Raw genomic sequence first — 24,970 nt, 5'->3', positions numbered from 1 at the left:
CGCAGATCAACAATGAATACATCGATAAAGCACTAATCCAACTTACAGGAGCAGTTATGCAAGTTGGATATCTTCTAAAATGTATTCTTGTGGTTCTTGTTTTCTTTGGTCTTGCTTTTCTAGTCAAAATTTTGGTGATGTATTTCCATGTACCAAATCAATGATGAAAAAAAGATATGTGTTTGCAAAGAAAAATGAACGCGGCCGGGATGCGTCCGCGCGTTCGGCGCACGACCACCGCATTCGAGAAACGGCCCGGACACGACCCCATTGCCCTACCCAAACAGACAGAATCCGGGCAAAACGGAGGTCAGTTTGGGGTCGTGCGTTGGAGTTGGCCTTACAAGTGGGACCGTAGTTGAGGAAACCTACTATCGGCAAACCCCCACCTCGCCCGCCGCACGATGGATGAGTTAGAGAAACGACGAGGTTGAAGAGATTGCTGTAGCATGGACTCCAAGAAATATGGTGTTAGATGGACGTCATGCTGGTGGCGTGTGCCGTACTCCTGGACGTGAATGCTTGTTCTGGCCCATGCCACCCTACTACTCCTACTACTTATAGTAGTAGTATCGAGGATTCGAGGTGCTGGTTACGTACAACGAACACATTAACATATGGCCCACCTCACACTGTGGCCAAATTTCCTGGAGTCTGTGCTAGGTTAAAAAGTGTTCTTTGTGAGGATGGGTGGCTGGTCTCAAGTTTAAAACTTGTTGTATTATGTACGTTGACATAGAGATAGTGCAGCATGTGAAGCTAGTACAAATAGTGTACTATTGTTGATTGGCCTCATCCGATAACCTGTTGCAATGCACGTACAATTATGTATTCGGAAAATATTTTTTTGCCTCGTCGCAGCACCCACTCAGAGAAGCGACTTGAAAGCCATTCAAAAATTTAGTAAGTTTATCACAGGCATATCATTTTATTACATACAACAGGTCATCAACCCACAACGACAATGAGGATACATTATAAATACTAAAGTTTTCATCACACAACAAATAACAAGCAATGAAATGAACTTCAACTCAACCAATCCTCGGCGTTGGAAACACTTGCTTTGAACCACAAGCGATTCTCTGGGAAGAGCCAGCTACTGTCAATCTCGAGACCAACGCAGGACTGATCATCCAGGCTGAAGCGGCCTACTATATCATGACCATGGTAGGGAACCACTGCAATGTCCGACGTATAGATACAGTTGCTTCTCATAAATGGTAGTAACGTTGTGTCAACAGCAGTTGGATCGCCTTTCACCATCATTGGATAGTTTTGTCCAAGGAAGAGCGAGTTTGCTCCAAGAATATCAATACTGTACCAGGGAGAAGGTGTTGGCGCTAGCACACTAGTATCCATCCCGAATACCATGCAATGGGTGTTGGAATAGGTCCGGAGAGTGCGACCATGGGAGACAACACCTGCTCCCTCAGTAGTAACATCAGCAGTGGGCTGTATACAGACAAGAAGTGGTGATCCATTGGAATTAGTTGCCAGCCGCCAGTGAGCATATGGGCCATGCTCGTCCTCGTGCTCGTGATCATCACCATCGTCATCTCCCCCTTGGTTATAAAAATTTTCAAGTATAGGTGGTGGAATGTTCACAGGACCTTGGAAACACAAGAAGAAGGTTAATTAGTAGATAAGGGAAACTTGCTAACTCGCATGCATGTGGATGAAACAATTATAATTACGGTGGAAGACAAACGTACCGAAACTACGAGGATCCCATGCAAAAACAGTGCCACGAGTGGTGGCAGCAAACACAAGACCCTCGTATTCAATTGCATCACAGTACACATCCGTGTATAGAAACTGATTTTTGAGCAATGTCCATCCAGTCGAACCACGAAGGACGGCAACAAGCTTGTCGAAGATAGCAACAACTTGATAGTTCTTGTAATTCCAAGAGCAGTTGGGAACTCGAGAAATTGCTATCTTCCGTAGACGACAGTCACCATGATCATATTTGAACGTACGTAGATCATCTGTGTGCTCAACCTCAGGGCACTCGGAGATTTTTGGAAGTGGAATCCACTGACAAGTGTATACATTCACAAGTTCCCACTCGCAATTGTACCCAATATAAACAACCCAATCTCCATTTGCGCCAGCCCAGGCCTTACCCTGAAGCGATGGCATCTTGACATCACACGTATCGTTATCAAGCGGCATCAACTTGCACAAGGCGAGGCCTCCGTTGTCCGCGCCCATGCGAACAGGCTTATAGCGAAGAAGATAAGGGAGATCAAACCGCTCCTAGACCCTTGGGTTCCTTGTAATGATGTTATTAGTTGAGTCGAGAATGGTCTTGAACGAACCTGCCATGCTAGCCGAGGTGATGACGTTGCACCGATCAATGAGTTCCCCCACCACGTCATCTTTCATATCGGGGCAAGAATAACGGGGTCGTTTCCGGCTTGTTCCCTGCATGGAGAAGATGACCGAACGATGGCAAAAGGAAGGGTGAAGGCAAATGGAGGAGGGAGGAAGAGCGTGCGACAGCAGTTCCAATTTGAGAGGGAAAGGCGAAGAGTCGGTGGACGGTTGCCAGTTTTCCACGGTACACGAAGAGGCGCCCCGGCCTACACATCCTTTCGGAAATTGTACAAAAGGACTCGCCGTCATCTCACTGACATGTTGGAACGGGACCACATGTCAACGAAACTTGGTGTGTAATTTCTCGTGCAAAATGCGATCTGGCGGCGTTGGCCCGAGGTGCCGCATTAGTTATTGACCTTCATTTTTTTAACATACAATCTGAGTGGATAGCTCCTGTGGTCATCACACGTGAGCGGATATATAGGTGGGCTAGGTGGGCAGGCGGCAACAATCTAAGTGCTAAAAGAGTTTATCTCGAAAAAAGAGTTGATCCAATGCTTGGTTTTGTTTGGATTTTCCAACTATGACCATTGGATAGAGTGAATCAATGGCTTACGTTCAAAGTTATTCGCATACTATAGAATGATATAGGAACGTGGAGAGGTTTGGTTGATTTTATATCGCTGAATAATATAAAATATTATGACTGCAGACGCTCCACCCCGAGGTTTGTAGCTCCTTCTCGGTTGTGGGGAATCTATGTTCTTCCACTCTTTCATTTAAGACATGAGCTTTGTTCATCCAGGTGCCGACACGCGGGACATCTATATGCCTCCATTTTACAAAATCATACTATATGCCTCCATGACACGCGGGACATCTAGCATCAAGGTGGCATGTCATGCAAGAAAATGGAGATATGCAGTGCGTAAGCGAGTCGTGCACTTCGATGGCACCTAGTACTACGCAATATTTTTTCTCCTCGATGGCACATGAATAGTGCACATGCTCAATGACATAGCACGAGATGGTAGCCATGGACATGGCCGGCCCTTTTTGAAGAGAGTACTAATAAATACGTAACTTTGTTGTGTCCCGTCAACTCGCAGAATGACGAGAAGCTTGCTTACTACGCCTTCTCCCTCGCCAACGCGTGCGCGGTGGCTCGCAGCACGAGGAGAAACTTTTGCTTACAAGCGGTGGACGTGCAGCAGTTCATTTGGTGTCAGATTGCCAAAAGTAGTACAGTACCATCATTATTGTTTGACTTCCGGAAGAGGAGAAGAGCCAAGCGCAAGGTCACCTACTAACCTAGGACAGTACTACTATAGCCAAAGTTGGTCCACCTTTTTAGAGCATGGTTAATTAATATAGGCGGCTCTTGCAGCGGCACATCATTTAGAGCAAGTACTCTCTTCGTAGGATCAAAGTAAGTGAAACAAAAGTTGGAGTGGATGCTAGATTGCCAATTAAAACATGATTACATAGGAAAAAAATCCTATAGCATTCTATCCTATGAATCAAACGACCAATGTAGGAAAATTATGAGGGGGTCTCTCCAACAGTGTTCCTCAGCTCGCACCTAGCATCACGGTGGTCGAACTTGGAGTCATTCATCTGGTACACGTGGCATCTCAGATCTGGTACTCCAATTTTAGGTTGGCTCTATGTGATGTGGCAACTTCATATACTAACCGGATGCTGGCTATACTAATACGGTACTCACACTCCAAGAAGTGACTCGAAAACCATTCATAAATTGAGTCTATGACACGCATTTGCAAATGTACCATTCATTACATACAACAAGTCATCAACACACAACGACAACGATGATACATGTTGGATTATAGATTATTTCCAACAAAACATTCTAGTAAATACTGAAGTTTTCATCACACAACAAATAACAAGCAATCAAATGAACTTCAACCCAACCAATCCTTGGCGTTGGAAACGCTTGCTTTGAACCATACGTGCTCTGGGAAGGGCCAGCTATTGTCAATATCGAGAGCAACGCAGGACTGATCATCCAGGCTGAAGCAGCATATATCAGGAGCAGGGTAGGGAACCACCGCAATGTCCGAGGAATAGATACAGTTGCTTCTCATAAATGGTAGTAACACTGTGTCAACAGCAGCTGGATCGCCTTTAACCATCATTGGATAGTTTGGTCCAAGGAAGAGCGAGTTTGCTCCAAGACTACCAATACTGTACCAGGGAGAAGGTGTTGGCACTAGCACACTAGTATCCATCCCGAATACCCTGCAACGGGTGTTGGAATAGGTCCGGAGAGGGCGACCATGGGAGACAACACCTGCTACGTCAGTAGTAACAATCACAGTGCACTGTATACAGACAAGAAGAGGTGATCCATCGGAATTAGTTGCCAGGCGCCACTGAGTATATAAGTTCTGCTCATCCTCATGCTCGTGATCATCACCATCGTCATCTCCCCCTTGGTTATAAAAATTTTCAAGTATAGGTGGTGGAATGTTCATAGGACCTTGGAAACACAAGAAGAAGGTTAATTAGTAAAGGGAAACTTGCTAACCCGCATGCATGTGGCTGAAACAATTATAATTATAGTGGAAGACAAACGTACCGAAACTATGAGGATACCATGCAAAAATAGTGCCACGAGTGGTGGCAGCAAACACAAGATCCTCGTATTCAATTGCATCACAGTACTCATCCATGTACAGAAACTGATTTTTGAGCAATATCCATGGACGAACCGTGGAATCAGTAACGACGGCAACAAGCTTGTCGAAGATAGCAACAACTTGATAGTTCTTGTAATTCCAAGAGCGGTTGGGAACTCGAGAAATTGCTATCTTCCGTAGACGACAGTCACCATGATTGTATTTGAATGTACGTAGATCATCTGTGTGCTCAACCTCAGGGCACTCGGAGATTTTTGGAAGTGGAATCCGCTGACGAGTGTACACATTCACAAGTTCCCACTCGCAATTGTACCCAATATAAACAACCCAATCCCCATTTCCACCAGCCCAGGCCTTACCCTGAAGTGATGGCATCTTGACATCACATGTATCGTTATCAAGCGGCATCAACTTGCACAAGGCGAGGCCTCCGTCGTCCGCACCCATGCGAACAGGCTTATAGCGAAGAAGATAAGGGAGATCAAACCGCTCCTGGACCCTTGGGTTCCTTGTAATGATGTTATTAGTTGAGTCAAGAATGGTCTTGAACGAACCTGCCATGCTAGCCGAGGTGATGATGTCGCACCAATCAATGAGTTCCCCCACCAAGTCATCTTTCAGATCGGGGCAAGAATAACGGGGTTGTTTCCGGCTTGTTCCCTCCATGGAGAAGACTATCGAACAATGGTAGAAGGAAGGGTGAAGGAAAATGGAGGAGGGAGGAGGGAGGAAGAGCGTGCGACAGCAGTTCCAAATCGAGAGGGAAAGGCGAAGAGTCAGTGGGCGGTTGCCAGTTTGCCACGGTACACGAAGAGGCGCCCGCCCCGGCCTACACGTCCTTCCGAAAATTGTACAAAAGGACTCGTCGTCATCTCACTGACATGTCAGAACGGGACCACATGTCAACGAAACATGGTGTGTAATTTCTCGTGCAAAATGTGATCTGGCCGCGTTGGCCCAAGGTGCCGCATTAGTTATATACCTTTATTTTTTTAATGGCGTGTCGTTCAGTTTTGAAGCACGACTAACTGGTATTGTTTGCAGAGAAAATATAAACTACTCTACCACTATCCACCTCTAGTACTAGTAGTATAAAAAAGATATATAGGCTGGAGCTTAAGAGCTTTCTTGCTAAGGGCTGCCCACTTGCTTTTCACACTATCACCCTCTCTCCAGACCTAAAAAGGACGGCCTCTCTCTCCCTCCTCACCGGTGGTCACAGATCTGCCGGGGAAGAAAAGGATGTGCAGCGTTGATACACTCGTCGTCGGCGAGCGAGGTCACGCACTGACGACAAGGCCGTCCTCTCAGACCTAGCGCCCGCGCGGGATGGCCTCCGTCCCCAAGCTCGCTGCCGTTGTGCGTGCGGAGGACGACGACCACGAGCGAAGCCACTTCCCCCGACCCTCAGGTATGCTACCTCTTTTCGAACCATACCCTTGTTCTATTGCCCCATCTGCCACGTCGCTGCATGTGGATCTTTTTCCACTCCACCATCTTCCCAATTTGCTATCCTCTGCACTGCTGGTCACGCAGACGAAAACCTTAATTTGCACTATTAAAGGAAACCCTACTTCATGCAGACTAATCCATGTCTGGGTTGAATAAGGAAAGGAAGGGAGACTATACTGTCCAAGAGAGTAGGCATCGAACCCGCATCTAGGTTAAAAGGGGAAAATCAGTAGCTAAGGAACGAGTCTCGTGTCTCTTGGTTGAAGAAGGGTAGAAAGGCATGACAACGCAATAGAGAATGACCAAGTCGATCGGTTTGTTGTCCTCACATAGGAAAAAGGTGGCTAAACAGAACAAAAATGGGGCGTAATCCACATATGCTGCCTGGATATTTGTTGCTCTGGGCAACCATACCTCCCTCACCACTCTATGCGTATCACTGCCTTACCCTGCCTTTCCTTCGCTGACTGGTGGGACCCACACTTGGGGGTCCCACATGTCAGTGATAGAATGGTAGGATTGTTCACGTCAGGGGATCCTCATCCGTCCGAATGGGCCTCCCATGCTCTTATTGTCACTTTTTTGGTGTTAGTATAACGCCAGCAGTCAAGTCAAGCAATGCTACTGCTAAAGTGATGCCACATTTAACTAATGCCGCACTCAGTCTAATGCCACCGATAAATTTAAGCAATGCCATTTAATGTCACTGGATTATTTCAGGGTTAGCTGTTGATTGTGGATGTATTAAAGATTTTTCAGCTAAGGCATTCTAATGCTGTTGCACAGCCAGTATACCAACGATGAAACTTGTTACTACCTTTAGATTTTTGCACTGTTAATGCTTATAGATTACATACCTCAGTTTCATGAGATAAGTTAATTTTTTTGTACAGTGTCACTAGAATGCCAAGGCGCTGATGTCATTTTATTTTGGTTAAACTGCACAAAAAATTATGAAGACAAGAGGAAAGGTCAAGAGTGGGCACCTCCTCCTCCGGCTGTTCTCTTGATTCGTTCGATCAAGTTTTTATGTTTGATCGATTATCAAGATTGGGATAGCAATTTTTAAGGTCCCCCCCCCGAGTTTGAAATGATATTTACCTTGGAGGTACATGGTTTGCAATTTTTTTATACTGTCATTAGTTAATAATGCTAGTTACCTTCAGACTTTTGTATTTGGTTTAATGCTCACGCACAGCTAGTATACCAATGCTGAAACGTGTTACCTTTACATTTTGTATTGTTAATTCTTATAGAAATCTTCCAGTGCTAGAGTTCATTGAAATCTGTTCAGTAAAACCATTGTACTGTACCCTGTAATAAAATAACTACTCTACTATTGCACTAGCCACTGGATTAGTGTATATTTGTAGTATTCAAAATTTCGAATGGTGTTGCATTAGCGTATGGACATAAATAAAGTGTGGCAAGCTTTCCCAGATATGTGCTCAAGAAAACTACTACCTGTTTTTCTAAATACTAGACGTTTGGGTACTTTAAATTGAACCGCGAAAACGTCTTATATTAAGGAACAGAGGGTGTAGAGTTCACTCAAATTATCCCGGTAAAGCTAGTCACACCTTTGTTAAAAATAATGTTCATTATGTTATCAGAGGAGGTCTGTAAGTTTGTCTCTAATGCCTGTCGACTACATACCTGACATCATGATGTAATGTTAAGTCATTTCCTTTTGTACAGTGTCACTGAATTGTCAAGGCGGTGATGGCATTTTATTTTAGTTGAACTGCACAAAATATGCTTAAAAGAAGAGGAAAGGTCAGGAATCGATCATTCTTTCAGAAAGAACTATATATGCCTTTCTGACATCAGCCGTTGTTGCCTTATTTATTCCTTCAAACAGGTGGTTAGAAACAGTCTTGCTACCTTTTCCCATTAAGAAATTGGAATGCTTATATTTGTGAGTCTATGCTTCAACTAGTGCCACTTTTATAGTAATCACACTTTCAATATCTATGCAAACAGGGATGCTCGATTTTAGTGGAACTGCACAAAAAGTCCAACTGGTTCAACATTAGGAGCATGTTTTCTTCCAAACCTTTATATCCAATTGGTGGCACTATGAGCTGTTCATTACGAAGGTACATGGTTTGCTACTATCTTGCTACTCTTTTTGTACTGTCATTAGATAGTAATACTAGTGGTTTGCATGTGAATTTATTGGCAGGGTGGACCTACATTGGAGGTGCAGGACAGGATTCAATGATTGGATGCTCAATTTCGGTTGTATCGATTTCACCTCTTCCATCACTGCGAACATGGATATCCTTGGTCTGATGAAGAATAGGCGCTATATTTCTGCTCTGAACCAGCAAATCAATTCAGTATGAAATTGTCCAGGGCAAAACATGACTGTATCAAATTGTCCAGTGCAAAACATGACAGATGCTAAGCGGAAGAGACATGTTTAAACCGAAAATACAAGGTGGGGTATATGTTTACTAGCTGCTTGATATTTGTGCAGACAGAGATGTCTGCCCGTTGCTATTTGGCAAACACACAAAGTGACCGCAATTTTGGTTGAACTGCACAAGAGAATAGTATAGTCACTGCATGCAGTGCCATTTGAAAATAGACACAGAAAGATTGGATAGTCACTTCATGGACTGCAGAAAAGTAGTACTGTACTATTTATTGGCCAACACTAGGTGCTTCATTGCTTTGGTCTGATTATACAATGGGCATCATTTTTCCTAAGTTAAAGTTTGTATTCCGAAAATAGTCTCGCCGTGTGATCGAGAGAAGACCAAATCATATTGCAGTGGATGTTCCTCCATCATGTGTGGTTCATTCTCATGGTTCCAGCTGTTGGTGAAACCACTTACGTTTGCAAGAGGAATTGTAGACTTCACAAACAACTTTGTCTTTTAGTCTGTACTGAATGTGCCAAGAGAAGCATCCATGTTAGTAGGCAGAATAGATGTTTTTTCTAGATCTTTGCTTTTGGAGCCACATATTTGTATATGATCTGTGAATCATTGAGATGCATTAACATGTTGATCTTATGTATGGGAATCGTACTAGTTGGTTTTAGTTGCGACGCAAGATCCGAAGTGGCTGATCTTTGCTTTTGGAGCTACATATTTGTATATGATCTGTGAATCATTGAGATGCCTTAATAGTTCCTTATTTCTGTTCGCTCAATGTTTACAAGTTACTGATCGATCACTAGCTAGCCTACTAATGCGCTCCTAGCAGTTTTAGTTGCGACGCAAGATCCGAAGTGGCAGTTTTTTGAATAAAAATCCCTACCTTTGAAGAAACTAACAAGCTGCTCTGAAGAAAATGCCATGCGAATCTGAAGAAACTGCCAGCGAAAACGTTCGCAAATGCCTTATCTCCCAGCTAAAGTTCATCAACTAATGCCCTCGGCTGCGACTCGTTGCATGCTGCTCCGGGTACTGGCTGCGAGCGATTTTGAGTGCCTGCATGCAGCCGGCCATAATTAAGGCAGCTAACTGATGTGAAAAAAGATGCGCTTTAATTGTTGCGGGCCTTTTAAATCCGTGGAATCATTATTGACAAGGAGGGACATGATTCGAGTGCACTCGTTTGACCATCATGCCGGCGTGCGACCCAGCACGGACGGGACAGGATGGCACAGTCATAATTTCAGTTTCTCTACTTTTCCACGGCAAGCTGGCGTGCTAAGCCATGCCTGCTTAATTATGCATTGAATTCCGATGACCGTCGCGCTACCTTCCGCCTATAAGTATTGTTTCCCGGCCTTCTCCGGTGGCACCGTGACCCAACTCGCCCTATCCTCATAAGCCCCCACCGGCCCGACGTCGCTCGCCACTTATCCTCGCTCTCGCCACGTCCGCCATGCCCCTGCCCGTCCGCGATTGGTGAGGCAGGAGGCGGTCACTGCCGGAACTAGTGTTCGGTTTTTCACCGGAAGGCAGACGGAGGGAGGAGGCATTCTATCGGTCTTTAGATGGCAATGCGGAGATCGAGGACTTGTTGGAGCGCGACCGCCTGGCGGAGGAGCAGGAGTTGTTGGAGCGCGATCGCTTGGCAGAGGAGCAGCGTATCGCCGATTTGCGCCGCCAGCGGGACATGGAGTAGCAGCGCACCGATGCTCCAAGTCGCGAGTAGAGCGCCCGCAACTGGGCCGACTACGTGGAGGCCGGCGCCCGGCAAATAGCCCTGGAGGTTGTCGGGCACGCACGCGTTCGCGACGCCAATTTTTACTACCAGCTCGTCAAGTGCGTTTCCCGCTTAGAAGCCGAAGCTTCGGTGGACCACGCCGGCATGGAAAGGGCCAACGCGCGGGAGCAACACGCCCTATCGCACCTCTGGCAAGTCCGAGGCGAGGCGGAGGACGCTGGTGCCGGCGTTTAGCGTGTACCGCAGATGGCGGCCGGCATCGTCTAGTTAGCTAAGAGTAAGTTAGTACTTGTACGCTACTAGAGTATTAGTGGGAGTAGATAGTTAACTTGGCTATGATGGTTGTCAACGTGGAAGTTCAGTACTCTATATGTGGATCAGACCTGTTAGTTTGCTCTGAATGTTGAACTTTCCGTTTGAACGTATGGAATGGGCTGTTATTTTTTTAAATGGGTTGTATTTGTCCTCCACGGGTTTAGAGGCTGACTTGTGGGCCTACCAAGTTGATGCGTACACAATCAGGAGATGATTGTACGTGGAGAGGATGACAGCAGGGACCCGCCAAGGTCATGGCAGTACGCAAGCAAGTGCCTCCTTATTTCAAGCCAATAAAAAATGGCTCCTCCTAATGGATTTCTGACATCTGGGTCCCATGCCATTGTCAACGTAGTCAATAAACGAGAGAATTGCACAACGAGCGGCTGACACCAGGGACCCAGCAGCTCGCCCAGTTATTTTTGTTTTGGGTTAATTTGATAAATGCCACTCCAAATCTGGTGTTTCTGAGAAATGCCACTGCAATTTCCAAACTTTGAAAAATGCCATTTCATGCCATTTCCAGTGGCATTTTTCGAAGTCTGGAGTGGCGTTTTTCAAAGTTTGCAAATTGAAGTGGCGTTTTCCAAAGTTTGCAAAAATTGCAGTGGCATTTTTCAAAGTTTGGAAATTGCAGCGGCATTTTTATGAATCGCCATAATTGGAGTGGCATTTATCTAATTTGTTTTTGAGACGGATGCAGGGTGTCAACTGGGTTGTGCGAGGCACTCTGGCCTGTCTAGACAGCCTTCTCTTTTATGTTTACCACAGACCAGCCCAGTAGTTTTTTTTCTTTCTGAAAATGGCTAGCCCAGTTTTTTTGTGATTTGCCAAGTAAGTCGCTTTGTCAGGCCTGTTGGGCTGCAAATCTTTCAAGATGAGAAGAGCTTCATTCGGCTGGCCGAGAAAATGGCCTATCAGTAATGAGAAATGGACTGTACATTTTAAAAACACATCACACCGGCAACTAGTTTCAAATTTCTTTTTTTCATTTCGAGATTTTAAATTGCATTAATTTTTATACATGGACAAATACATTTATTTTTAAAATCAGTTTGAATGTGACTCGAAATTTCGGGATTAAAAACAGTTCGGATCGCACCGAAATATGCAAAATTTCGTATAATTTTTTAACCGTGGCCACAATATGGGCTGTAATGCTAACAAAAAGAATATGGGCTCCAAAAAAACCTTAAGAATTAGCAAATGGGTTGTAAATTATTAAAAATAATGGCAGATGGGTTGTATGTTGTTTTCCACAGATTTGAGTCTTTCCTAAAAAAAGTTGACGCACAAGCAATGACTGTTGGATGTCCATCCAACGGCCGTCGTGCTTCTTCAATCTCTGCTCTTCCTGCTCCAGCTGCTCAAACAAGCACCAGCAGGACTGCCTGCTCACTCCTTCCCGCGGCCGGCTGTGCTGCCGCACAGGCCTCACCGCCCCACCGTACTCCCATCGCTGGCCTAGCCATCCCTCTACTCACCCACACCTGCTGTTATTCTCCGGCGACGGCAGACGAACCAGTAAACCCTCGTACAGTCGTACTCCCCTCCGCGTGGGAAACAACTGCCGAGTCTTCCCTGCCTCCGTGTCGTTCCCTTCCTAGGCCTCGCCGTCGTCCACCGCCCTGGTGCTCTCGGCGCGGCCTGGTCAACGTGGTCAACGATCGAGATGCATCTGAAGTGGACTATACGTGGAGAGGCTGACAACTGGGTCCACGGCCGCACGCAAGGAAATGCCTCCTTATTACGCGCAAAATAATGATTCCTCCACCTGACATCTGGGACCCACCGAAAGGGCCTCTGTATTTCGCGAAAAAAATGTTACCGCCGCTGACAGCTCAGACCCACCAGCTATATCTTCGCACGCAAGGAAGTGCCTCCTTATTACGCACAAAAAAATGAATACTCCCCCTGCTAGCTGGGACCCAGTATAGTGGCAGGCTGACTTGTGGGCCTACTAAGTTGACGGGGACGGAGGGCTTTGTCAACTTAGTCAATATGCACGATTCTAGCTCCAGTGACCGTACGATGTCCATCCAACGGCCGTAGTGCTTCTTCAACCTCTGGTCTTCTTGCTCCGGCCGCCCAAACCAGCGCCGGTCGTGCCTTGTGCTCCTGCCTCCCATGGCCGGCTGCGATGCGGGGGAGGCCTCACCGCCCCTACTACTCCCACCGCTGGCCAAGCCATCCCTCTACTCACCCACACCCCCTGTTATTCTGCGGCGATGGAAGCCTCACACCGCAGCGAACCAGTGAACCCTCATACTCCTCTACGCGTGGGCATCCACTGCCGCGTCTTCCCCGGCTCCGCGTCGTCCCCTTCCTAGGCCTCGCCGTCGTCCACTGCCCTGGTGCTCTCGGCACGGCGTGGTCAACGTGGTCAAGGAACGGCTTCCATCGGACATGGACTATACGTGGAGAGGCTGACAGTTGGGTCCACGGCCGTAGCAAGGAAGTGCCTCCTTATTACGCGCAAAATAATTATTCCTCCACCTGACAGCGGGGACCCACCGGACGGGCCACCGTATTTCATAAAAAAACATTTCCCCCTGACTGCTGGGACCCACCAGCTACATCTTCGCACGCAAGGAAGTGCGTCCGGGCAAAAAAAAACGATTCGCCCCCCTGACTGCTGGGACCCACCAGCTACATCTTCGCACGCAAGGAAGTGCCTGACAGTCGGGACCCACCTGGTCGAAGCGTACGTAGCGTTGTCATTCTGGTCGCGAATGTGTACGTACATACTGTTCGATGTAGAGGCGCGCATGTGTCGTAGTGGAGGCGCGCACGTGGCATGTACATGTACGTACAGCGGCCAGTGTGCAAGAAAGAAAATACGGCCACGTACATACATACGGGCAGGGTCTCGAACACCTACTCGTGCATACGTACGGCCAGGGCTCGTGTACATGGCTGGGTCGGAACGGAGAAACTGTGTCGTTGTCGTGTTCATGGGGAGCCAACCAGCTGGGTCGGAACGGAATGCGTCATCGTGTTCATCGGGAGGGCTGGGACGGAACAACCGATGGAAATGAGGCCTTGCGTACCGCAGAACGGAGGAAACGGCCTTGTGTTCGACCGGCCACGGTCGAAACGGGATCCTGTTCATCGGGAGGGGTCTGGCGTACCACAAAACGGAGGAAACGGACCTCCTACTGTCGAAACGGGGGTCCTGTTGATCGGGAGGGGTGTGGCGTACCGCAAAACAGAGGAAACGGACTTGTGTTGGAGCGCTACGGTCGAAACTGGGGTCCTGTTCATCGGGAGGGGTGTGGCGTACCGCAAAACGGGACTCCACGGGATATTGTTCATCTCCACCGTCGACCCCCTCCAGCCTCCACGGGCTACTGTTCATCCACTGTCGACCTCCTCCAGCCTCCACCTGCGACTGTTCATCCACAGTCTCCTGTTCATCCAGCCTCCACCGCGCGCTACTCCACCGGCTACTGTCCACGGGCTCCTGTTCAACCACCCCTCCACGGGCGACTGTTCATTCAGCCCTCCACCATCTACTGTTCATCCAGCCCTCCACGGGGAGGTCCTGTTCATCCAGCCCTCCATGGGGTCCTGTTCATCCAGCCCCAACCGGCTCGATCGATCGGGGTCATGTTCATCCAGAGGCAACACCACGGGGTCCTGTTCATCTACCCCCCACCGGGAACTGTTCATCCAAACCCCCCAGCAACGCTCACTGTTCGTCCAGAGGCAGCATCGATCGGCTTCAGTTAGCAGCAGTAGCGAAGGAATCGCTCGATCGGGTTCAGTTAACAGCCATCGATCGACCGCTCGGGTTCAGTACCGCGTAGCCTGCAGTGCAATCGCTCGGGTTCAGTTAGAGCCCAACGCCTCGCTCGGGTTCAGTTAGATCCCAATGCACCCACGCGCGTGCGTGTACGAGAGAAACGCGCATCGCTCGGCCTCGACCACCCACCGTAACCGGGAACACCCCGATATTTTCCTCGCCCTCGCTTCTACCATGGTTTTTTCCGTCATGGACAGCCCAAAGAATGTCATGCAGCAGCGTCTTCGGCCCGCCTAGGACGAAAAGCCCATTTTCTGTCATGATTTTTTGTCATAGAAGTAGGAGCCCACCACATCTATGATGATACCGGGTTTTGTCACAATTATCGTCATAGAAGTGTCATAAGTATGACAGAAAAAAATTCATTCGGCCCAAAATGTCACGGATGTGTCTTTTTTTTGTAGTGCGAGCTGAACGTGTGTAGAACTTGGAGTTGTCGTACGTTCGGTGCTTGATCGGTTGGATCTAGAAGAAGTTCGACTACATCAACCGCATTGTCAAACGCTTCCGATTTAGGTGTACGAGGGTACGTGGACACACTCTCCCCCTCTCGTTGCTATGCATCTCCTAGATAGATCTTGTGTGAGCGTAGGAATTTTTCTGAAATTGCATACTACGTTTCCCAACAGTGGTATCAGAGCCAGGTCTATGCATAGATGATATGCACGAGTAGAACACAAAGAGTTGTGGGCGGTGATCGTCATACTGCTTACCACCAATGTCTTATTTTGATCGGCGGTATTGTTGGATGAAGCGGCCCGGACCAACCTTACATGACCACGTTCATGAGACTGGTTCCACCGACAAACATGCAATTAGTTTTGCATAAAGGTGGCTGGCGGGTGTCTGTTTCTCCAACTTTAGTTGAATCGAATTTGACTGCGGTCGGTCCTTGTTGAAGGTTAAAACAACAAACTTGATAAATCACCGTTGTGGTTTTGATGTGTAGGTGAGAACGGTTCTTGCTAGAAGCCCGTAGCAGCCACGTAAAACTTGCAACAACAAAGTAGAGGACGTCTAACTTGTTTTTGCAGGGAATGTTGTGATGTGATATGGTCAAGACATGATGTGATATACATTATTGTATGAGATGATCTTGTTTTGTAAAAGTTACTGGCAACCGGCAGGAGCCTTATGGTTGTCTCTTTATTGTATGCAATGCAAACGCCATGTAATTGCTTTACTTTATCACTATGCGTTAGCGATAGTTGTAGAAGCAATAGTTGGTGAGATGACCATGACGCTACGATGGAGATCAAGGTGTCAAGCCAGTGACGATGGAGATCATGACGATGCTTTGGAGATGGAGATCAAAAGCACAAGATGATGATGGCCATATCATGTCACATATTTTGATTGCATGTGATGTTTATCTTTTTATGCATCTTGTTTTGCTTACTACAGCGGTAGCATTATAAGATTATCCCTTAACTAAATTTCAAGGTATAAGTGGTCTCCCTGAGTATGCACCGTTGCGACAGTTCGTCGTGTTGAGACACCACGTGATGATCGGGTGTGATAGACTCTACGTTCACATACAAGGTGTGCAAGACAGTTTTGCACATGCGGAATACTCAGGTTAAACTTGACGAGCCTGGCATGTACAGACATGGCCTCGTAACACTGGAGACCGAAAGGTCGAACATGAATCATATAGTAGATATGATCAACATAGAGATGTTCACCATTGATTACTACTCCATCTCACGTGATGATCGGACATGGTTTAGTTGATTTGGATCACGTATCATTTAGATGACTTGAGGGATGTCTATCTAAGTGGGAGTTCTTAAGTAATTTGATTAATTGAACTTAATTTATCATGAACTTAGTCCTGATAGTATTTGCAAACTATGTTTTAGATCAATAGCTCGTGTTGTAGCTCCCTATGTTTTTGATATGTTCCTAGAAAACAAAGTTGAAAGATGATAGTAGCAATGATGCGGACTAGGTCCGTGATCTGAGGATTATCCTCATTGCTGCACAGAAGAATTATGTCCTTGATGCACCGCTAGATGACAGACCTATTGCAGGAGCAGATGCAGATGTTATGAACGTTTGATAAGCTCGGTATGATGACTACTTAATAGTTTAGTGCACCATGCTTTACGGCTTAGAATCGGGGCTTCAAAGACGTTTTGAACGACACGAAGCATATGAGATGTTCCAATAGCTGAAATTGGTATTTTAGACTCATGCCTGTGTCAAGAGGTATTAGACCTCTGACAAGTACTTTGCCTACAAGATGGAGGAGAATAGCTCAGCTAGTGAGCATGTGCTCAGAATGTCTGGGCACTACAATCACTTGAATCAAGTGGGACTTAATCTTCCAGATAAGATAGTGATTGACAGAGTTCTCTAGTCACTATCACCAAGCTATTAGAACTTCGTGATGAACTATAATGTGCAAGGGATAATGAAGGAGATTCCCGAGCTCTTCGCGTTGCTGAAATCGGCAAAGTTAGAAATCAAGAAAGAACATCAAGTGTTGATGGTTAACAAGACCACTAGTTTCAAGAAAAAGGGCAAAGGAAAAGAAAGGGAACTTCAAGAAGAATGACAAGCAAGTTGCCACTCCCGTGAAGAAGCCCAAAGCCAGACCTAAGCCTGAAACTGAGTGCTTCTACTACAAAGGGAATGGTCACTGGAAGCGGAACTACCCCGAATACTTGGCGGATAAGAAGGATGGCAAAGTGAACAGAGGTATATTTGATATACATGTTCATAGTAACCCCTGGGTATTTGATACCGGTTCAGTTGCTAAGATTAGTAACTCGAAATAGGAGTTGCAAAATGAATATAGAGTAGTTAAGGGCGAGGTGATGATGTGTGTTGGAAGTGATTCCAAGGTTGATAAGATCACCATCGGACACTCCCTCTACCTTCGGGATTAGTGTTGGACCTAAATAAATGTTATTTGGTGTTTGTGTTGAGCATGAATATGATCTGATCATGTTTATTGCGATACAGTTATTCATTTAAGTCAGAGAATAATCGTTGTTCTGTTTACATGAATAAAACCTTCTATGGTCATACACCCAATGTAAATGGTTTATTGAATCTCAACCGTAGTAATACACTTATTCATAATATTGATGCCAAAAGATGCAAAGTTGATAATGATAGTGCAACATATTTGTGGCACTGCCGTTTAGGTCATATTGGTGTAAAGCACATGAAGAAACTCCATACAGATGGACTTTTGGAATCACTTGATTACGAATCATTTGATACTTGTGAACCATGCCTCATGGGCAAGATGACTAAAACTCCGTTCTCCGGAACAATGGAGCGAGCCAATGACTTATTGGAAATAATACATACCGATGTATGCGGTCCGATGACTGTTGAGGCACGTGGCATGTATGGTTATTTTCTGACCTTCACACATGATTTAAGCAGATATGGGTATATCTACTTAATGAAACACAAGTCTGAAACATTTGAAAAGTTCAAAGAATTTCAGAGTGAAGTGGAGAATCATCGTAACAAGAAGATAAAGTTTCTAAGATCAGATCACGGAGGCGAATATTTGAGTTACGAGTTTGGCCTTCATGTAAAACAATGTGGAATAGTTTCACAACTCACGCCACCTGGAACACCACAGCGTAATGGTGTGTCCGAACGATGTAACCATACTTTATTAGATATGGTGCAATCTATGATGTCTCTTGCCAATTTACCTTTATCGTTTTGGGGTTCTGCATTAGAGACAGCTGCATTCACGTTAAATAGGGCACCGTCTAAATCCGTTGAGACGACACTCTATGAACTGTGGTTTGGCAAGAAACCTAAGATGCCATTTCTTAAAGTTTGGGGTTGCGACACTTATGTCAAAAGGCTTCAGCCTGATAAGCTCAAACCCAAACCAGAGAAGTGCGTCTTCATAGGATACCCTAAGGAAACAATTGGCTACACCTTCTACCACAGATCCGAAGGCAAGATCTTTGTTGCCAAGAATGGAAACATTCTAGAGAAGGAGTTTCTCTCGAAAGTAGTGAGTGGGAGGAAAGTAGAACTTGATGAGGTAATTGTACCTTCTCTCGAATTGGAAAGTAGCTCATCACAGAAAACCATTCCCGTGATGCCTACACCAACTAGAGAGGAAGCTAATGATCATGATCATGAAACTTCAGATCAAGTTATTACCAAACCTCATAGGTCAACCAGAGCACGTTTCGCACCAGAGTGGTACGGTAATCCTGTTCTGGAAGTCATGTTACTAGACCATGATGAACCTATGAACTATGAAGAAGCTATGATGAGCCCAGATTCCGATAAATGGCTTGAGGCCATGAAATCTGAGATAGAATCCATGTATGAGAACAAAGTATGGACTTTGGTTGACTTGCCCGATGATCGGCGAGCCATAGAGAATAAATGGATCTTCAAGAAGAAGACTGACGCTGATGGTAATGTTACTATCTACAAAGCTCGACTTGTCGCAAAAGGTTTTCGACAAGTTCAAGGAGTTGACTACGATGAGACTTTCTCACCCGTAGCGATGCTTAAGTATGTCCGAATCATGTTAGCAATTGCCGCGTTTTATGAAATCTGGCAAATGGATGTCAAAACTGCATTCCTTAATGGATATCTAAAAGAAGAGTTGTATATGATGCAACCAGAAGGTTTTTTCAATCCTAAAGGTGCTAACAAAGTGTGCAAACTCCAGCGATCCATCTATGGACTGGTGCAAGCATCTCGGAGTTGGAATATACGCTTTGATGTGGTGATCAAAGCATATGGTTTTATACAGACTTATGGTGAAGCCTGTATTTACAAGAAAGTGAGTGGGAGCTCTGTAGCATTTCTGATATTATATGTGGATGACATATTGTTGATCGGGAATGATATAGAATTTCTGGATAGCATAAAAGGATACTTGAATAAGATTTTTCAATGGAAGACCTCAGTGAAGCTGCTTATATATTGAGCATCAAGATCTATAGAGATAGATCAAGACGCTTGATAGGACTTTCACAAAGCACATACCTTGGCAAGGTTTTGAAGGAGTTCAAAATGGATCATTCAAAGAAGGAGTTCTTGCCTGAGTTGTAAGGTATGAAGTTGAGTAAGACTCAAAGCCCGACCATGGCAGAAAAATAAAGAGAGAATGAAAGTCATTCCTATGCCTCAGCCATAGGTTCTATAAAGCATGCCATGCTGTGTACTAGACCAAATGTGTGCCTTGCCACATGTCTGGCAAGGGGGTACAATAGTGATCCAAGAGTAGATCACTAGACATCGGTCAAAAATTATCCTTCGAGGAATAAGGAAATGTTTCTTGATTATGGAGGTGATTAAGAGTTCATCGTAAAGGGTTACGTCAATGCAAGATTTGACACCGATCTAGATGACTCTAAGTCTCAATCTGGATACATATTCAAAGTGGGAGCAATTAGCTAGAGTAGCTCCATGCAGAGCATTGTAGAGCAAAATACATACAGATCTGAATGTGGCAGACCCGTTGACTAAACTTATCTCACAAGCAAAACATGATCACACCTTAGTACTCTTTGGGTGTTAATCACATAGCGATGTGAACTAGATTATTGACTCTAGTAAACCCATTGGGTGTTGGTCACATGGCGATGTAAACTATGGGTGTTAATCACATAAAGATGTGAACTATTGGTGTTAAATCACATGGCGATGTGAACTAGATTATTGACTCTAGTGCAAGTGGGAGATTGAAGTAAATATGCCCTAGAGGCAATAATAAAGTTGTTATTTTATATTTCCTTATATCATGATAAATGTTTATTATTCGTGCTAGAATTGTATTAACCGGAAACTTGATACATGTGTCGATACATAGACAAAACACCGTGTCCCTAGTAAGCCTCTACTAGACTAGCTCGTTAATCAAAGATGGTTGAGTTTCCTAACCATAGACATGTGTTGTCATTTGATGAAGGGGGTCACATCATTAGGAGAATGATGTGATGGACAAGACCCATCCGTTAGCTTAGCATATTGATCATTCAGTTTTATTGCTACTGCTTTCTTCATGTCAAATACATATTCCTTTGACTATGAGATTATGCAACTCCCGGACACCGGAGGAATACCATGTGTGCTATCAAACGTCACAACATAATTGGGTGATTATAAAGATGCTCTACAGGTATCTCCGAAGGTGTTTGTTGGGTTAGCATAGATCGAGATTAGGATTTGTCACTCCGAGTATCGGAGAGGTATCTTTGGGCCCTCACGGTAATGCACAAAGAAGCCTTGCAAGCAAAGTGCCTAATGAGTTAGTTACAAGATGATGTATTACGGAACGAGTAAAGAGACTTGCCGATAACGAGATTGAACTAGGTATGAAGATACCGACGATCGAATATCGGGCAAGTAACATACCGATGACGAAGGGAATAGCGTATGTTGTCATAACGGTTCAACCGATAAAGGTCTTCGTAGAATATGTAGGAGCCAATATGAGCATCCAGGTTCCGCTATTGGTTATTGACCAGATAGGTGTCTCGGTCATGTCTACATAGTTCTCGAACCCATAGGGTCCGCACGCTTAACGTTCAATGACGATATAGTATTATATGAGTTTTGTGATTTGGTGACCGATTGTTGTTCGGAGTCCCGGATGAGATCACAGACATGATGAGGAGTCTCGAAATGGTCGAGAGGTAAATATTGATATATAGGACGATGGTATTAGGACACTGGAAGTGTTTCGGAGGGTATCGGGTACTTTTCCGGTCACCGGAAGGTGTTTCGGGTACCCCCGGCAATCCTATGGGCCATATGGGCCTTGTGAAGGAACAAACCAACCCACAAGGGTCTTGTGCGCCCTATAAGTCTATAGGAGGAGGAGAAGGAAAGGGGAAGGGAAAGGAAAGTGTGGATTAGGATTCCCACTTCCTTCCCTCACCCCCCTCTTTACTTCCCCTACATGCATACATGGAAAGGGGCGCAGGGCTAGGCAGGGCCCCTAAGGGGCGGCGGCCAACCCTAGGGCACTCCTGGCTGCCTCTCCCCCTCTCCCACCTATATATATGTGGGGAGGGGGCGCCAAGAACACACAGCAACAATTGTTAGCCGTGTGCGGCGCCCCCCTCCACAGTTTACGCCTCCGGTCATATCTTCGGAGTGCTTAGGCGAAGCCCTGCGCGGTCACTTCACCATCACCGTCACTACGCCGTCGTGCTGACGGAACTCATCATCTTCCTCGACACCTTTGCTAGATCAAGAGGACGAGGGACGTCATCGAGCTGAACGTGTGCAGAACTCGAAGGTGTCATACGTTCGTTGCTTGATTGGTCGGATCTAGAAGAAGTTCGACTACATCAACCGTGTTGTCAAACGCTTCCGCTTTTGGTGTACGAGGGTACGTGGACACACTCTCCCCCTCTCGTTGCTATGCATCTCCTAGATAGATCTTGCGAGAATTTTTTTGAAATTGCATGCTGTGTTTTCCAACACCTCTTCGATCAATAACCAATAGCGGAACCTGGATGCTCATATTGGCTCCAACATATTCTACGAAGATCTTTATTGGTCGAACCGTTATGACAACATACGCTATTCCCTTCTACATCGGTATGTTACTTGCCCGAGATTCGATCATCGGTATCTTCATACCTAGTTCAATCTCGTTACCGGCATGTCTCTTTACCCGTTCCATAATACATCATCTTGTAACTTACTCATTAGTCACTTTGCTTGCAAGGCTTCTTATGATGTGCATTAACGAGAGGGACCAGAGATACCTCTCCGATACTCGGTGTGACAAATCCTAATCTCGATCTATGCCAACCTAACAAACACCTTCGGAGATACCTGTAGAGCATCTTTATAATCACATAGTTACGTTATGACGTTTGATAGCACACAAGGTATTCCTCCGGTGTCCGGGAGTTGCATAATCTCATAGTCAAAGGAATATGTATTTGACATGAAGAAAGCAGTAGCAATAAAACTGAACGATCAATATGCTAAGCTAACGGATGGGTCTTGTCCATCACATCATTCTCCTAATGATGTGATCCTATTCATCAAATGACAGCACATGTCTATGGTTAGGAAACTTAACCATCTTTGATTAATGAGCTAGTCTAGTAGAGGCTTACTAGGGACATGTTGTTTTGTCTATGTATCCACACATGTATCAAGTTTCCGGTTAATACAATTCTAGCATGAATAATAAAAATTTATCATGATATAAGGAAATATAAAATAACAAATTTATTATTGCCTCTTGGGCATATTTCCTTCACTTTGAACGTTGATGACGATCCCGCGAACCGCCCTAGAATGATCCCTCGAACCGAAGACCGAAAGCACAGCCTCTCTACTTGGTTGCAAGCATAGGATCTTCACGGTCCGGCAGCGCTTCGCCATCCAGAGCTAGTCGTTGTCGGAGAATTAGAGGGAGGAGATTAGAACCACATGAGGCTTCTAATTATGAGGATTAGAGGTGGCTAGGGCTAGCTCTAATTAGTCAACTAGGACCAACAAGAACTAGAACTAGATAAACTAGAGGAGGCTCCAAAACTTGTGTTTTTGGGGCTAGCCCTGCTCCTCTATTTATATGTTGAGCCCTGGGGTAGTAACTTGGGGAGAGGGCCTCCCCAAAATCGGTTTGGAACGCAAGTAAGAGTCCTTCTCAGATTTCAGCACCAGACGCCACAGTCCTCGGCATCTAGCCCAGTGCCAGGGTCCCTGGCGTCTGGTCCCTGACCTCCATAAAACTTCCTTTGGCACCAACCTAAAACCCCATGGGCCTTACCCCTTGGCCCAGCCAAAGTGTCTTCGCAACAGAATATTTCTGGAAACATCCGAAACCCTTTCGGTGACCCCGAAACACTTCCGGAACCTCTCGGAACTATTCTGGATATTAATGAAATAATTCCAAAAATGTATTCTCATCACTCCCGTCCTACTAACACTCAGCAGATTGTGATTACCTTAAGCTTGTGACATCGTAGGTTCAGTAAACCATAGACATGAACGAAAACCCCTTCGCTTAATGATCGATAGCGGAGCCGTGGACATCCATATCGGTCCCTATGATTACATGAATGATATTCACGTGAACCTTTGGTTATCATGTGATGTATCCTTTGCTTCACGATACTTTACAAAACCCAGTGTGCATCGGGTATCCTCCTGAGTCATCACCATGCTCATTATACCGTTGCTCCCATTACGGTTTTTGTTCTTCTTTCTCGTTTATGTGTTCCGGTATCCCCGTGATGTACTCACCTGTGTCTGGCCAGACGATGATGGATGCCGTCACACCGAGAGGGACCTAAGAATATCTCTCCATCGTCGAAGGAGAAAATCTCACTCTTGAGCCGTCGGGTCACTTGTCCAACTTTTCGGTAAGCCTGAAAGTTGTCGTTATGATCACCTTGTTACAGATGACGTTTGAGCAAACCCAAAGCCCACCGTCCAGTAGGAAGTGACCGAGACACTCTCATGGTCTGGGGAACTAAAACACATGCTAACACTTCGTGTTATAACAGATGATTTTAGACAATGTAATCACATAGTATAACAGACAAGTATTGGGTCGATTCAATATGATCGTTCTTCTAATGTCATATGTTTTAGGACTATCGTTACACTTAACAATACCCTAAGATCCAGAAAACGTGATCACCACAACACTTGAGCCAGTCTTAGAGGCGAGACCGGGAACCTATTGTTTACTGTTTATCATTCCACACATGTATATGTGTTTTCCACTGAATCGCATATTCCAGGATCATAGCAGTTATAACATGGAATATAAACTCTTAACTATGAATAATGGAAATATAATAATACAATATTATTGCCTTTAGGGCATATTTCCAACAGTCTCCCACTTGCACTAGAGTCAATAATCTAGTTAGCACTTTTAACTTTTATACCAATGGCACTCCAGTGTCAGTCCATGCTTTGCTTGTGGTGTAGACTTCGTCCTATCGAATCCGACAACTTCAGATCCGCATGTATCATTTGCATTTCTATGCATCTATAATGCTTTCACAAGAATTCATAATTTGTGTGAAACCGGCTTTGCATATGTATATTGAATCACTGGTAGAACCTTTGATTCCTTAGACTGGGTTATGGAACCACTATTAAGAATAGTATTCCAATGATACAATCATCAAGAAACCATACCAAGCTCATGAATGAACTTTCGATTCATCTCCCTTCATTTTTGCTTCTGAAGCAATAATATACTTAGCCTTTTGTTATAGAATTCACCACAATAATTTTTGGGACCAATTTCAACTTACTCTGCCACCATAAATCACTTTTAATTTGA

The sequence above is a fragment of the Triticum aestivum genome, chromosome 3D (assembly GCF_018294505.1).
Source record: "Triticum aestivum cultivar Chinese Spring chromosome 3D, IWGSC CS RefSeq v2.1, whole genome shotgun sequence".
NCBI lineage: Eukaryota > Viridiplantae > Streptophyta > Magnoliopsida > Poales > Poaceae > Triticum > Triticum aestivum.
Note: the sequence above shows the minus strand (reverse complement) of the source record.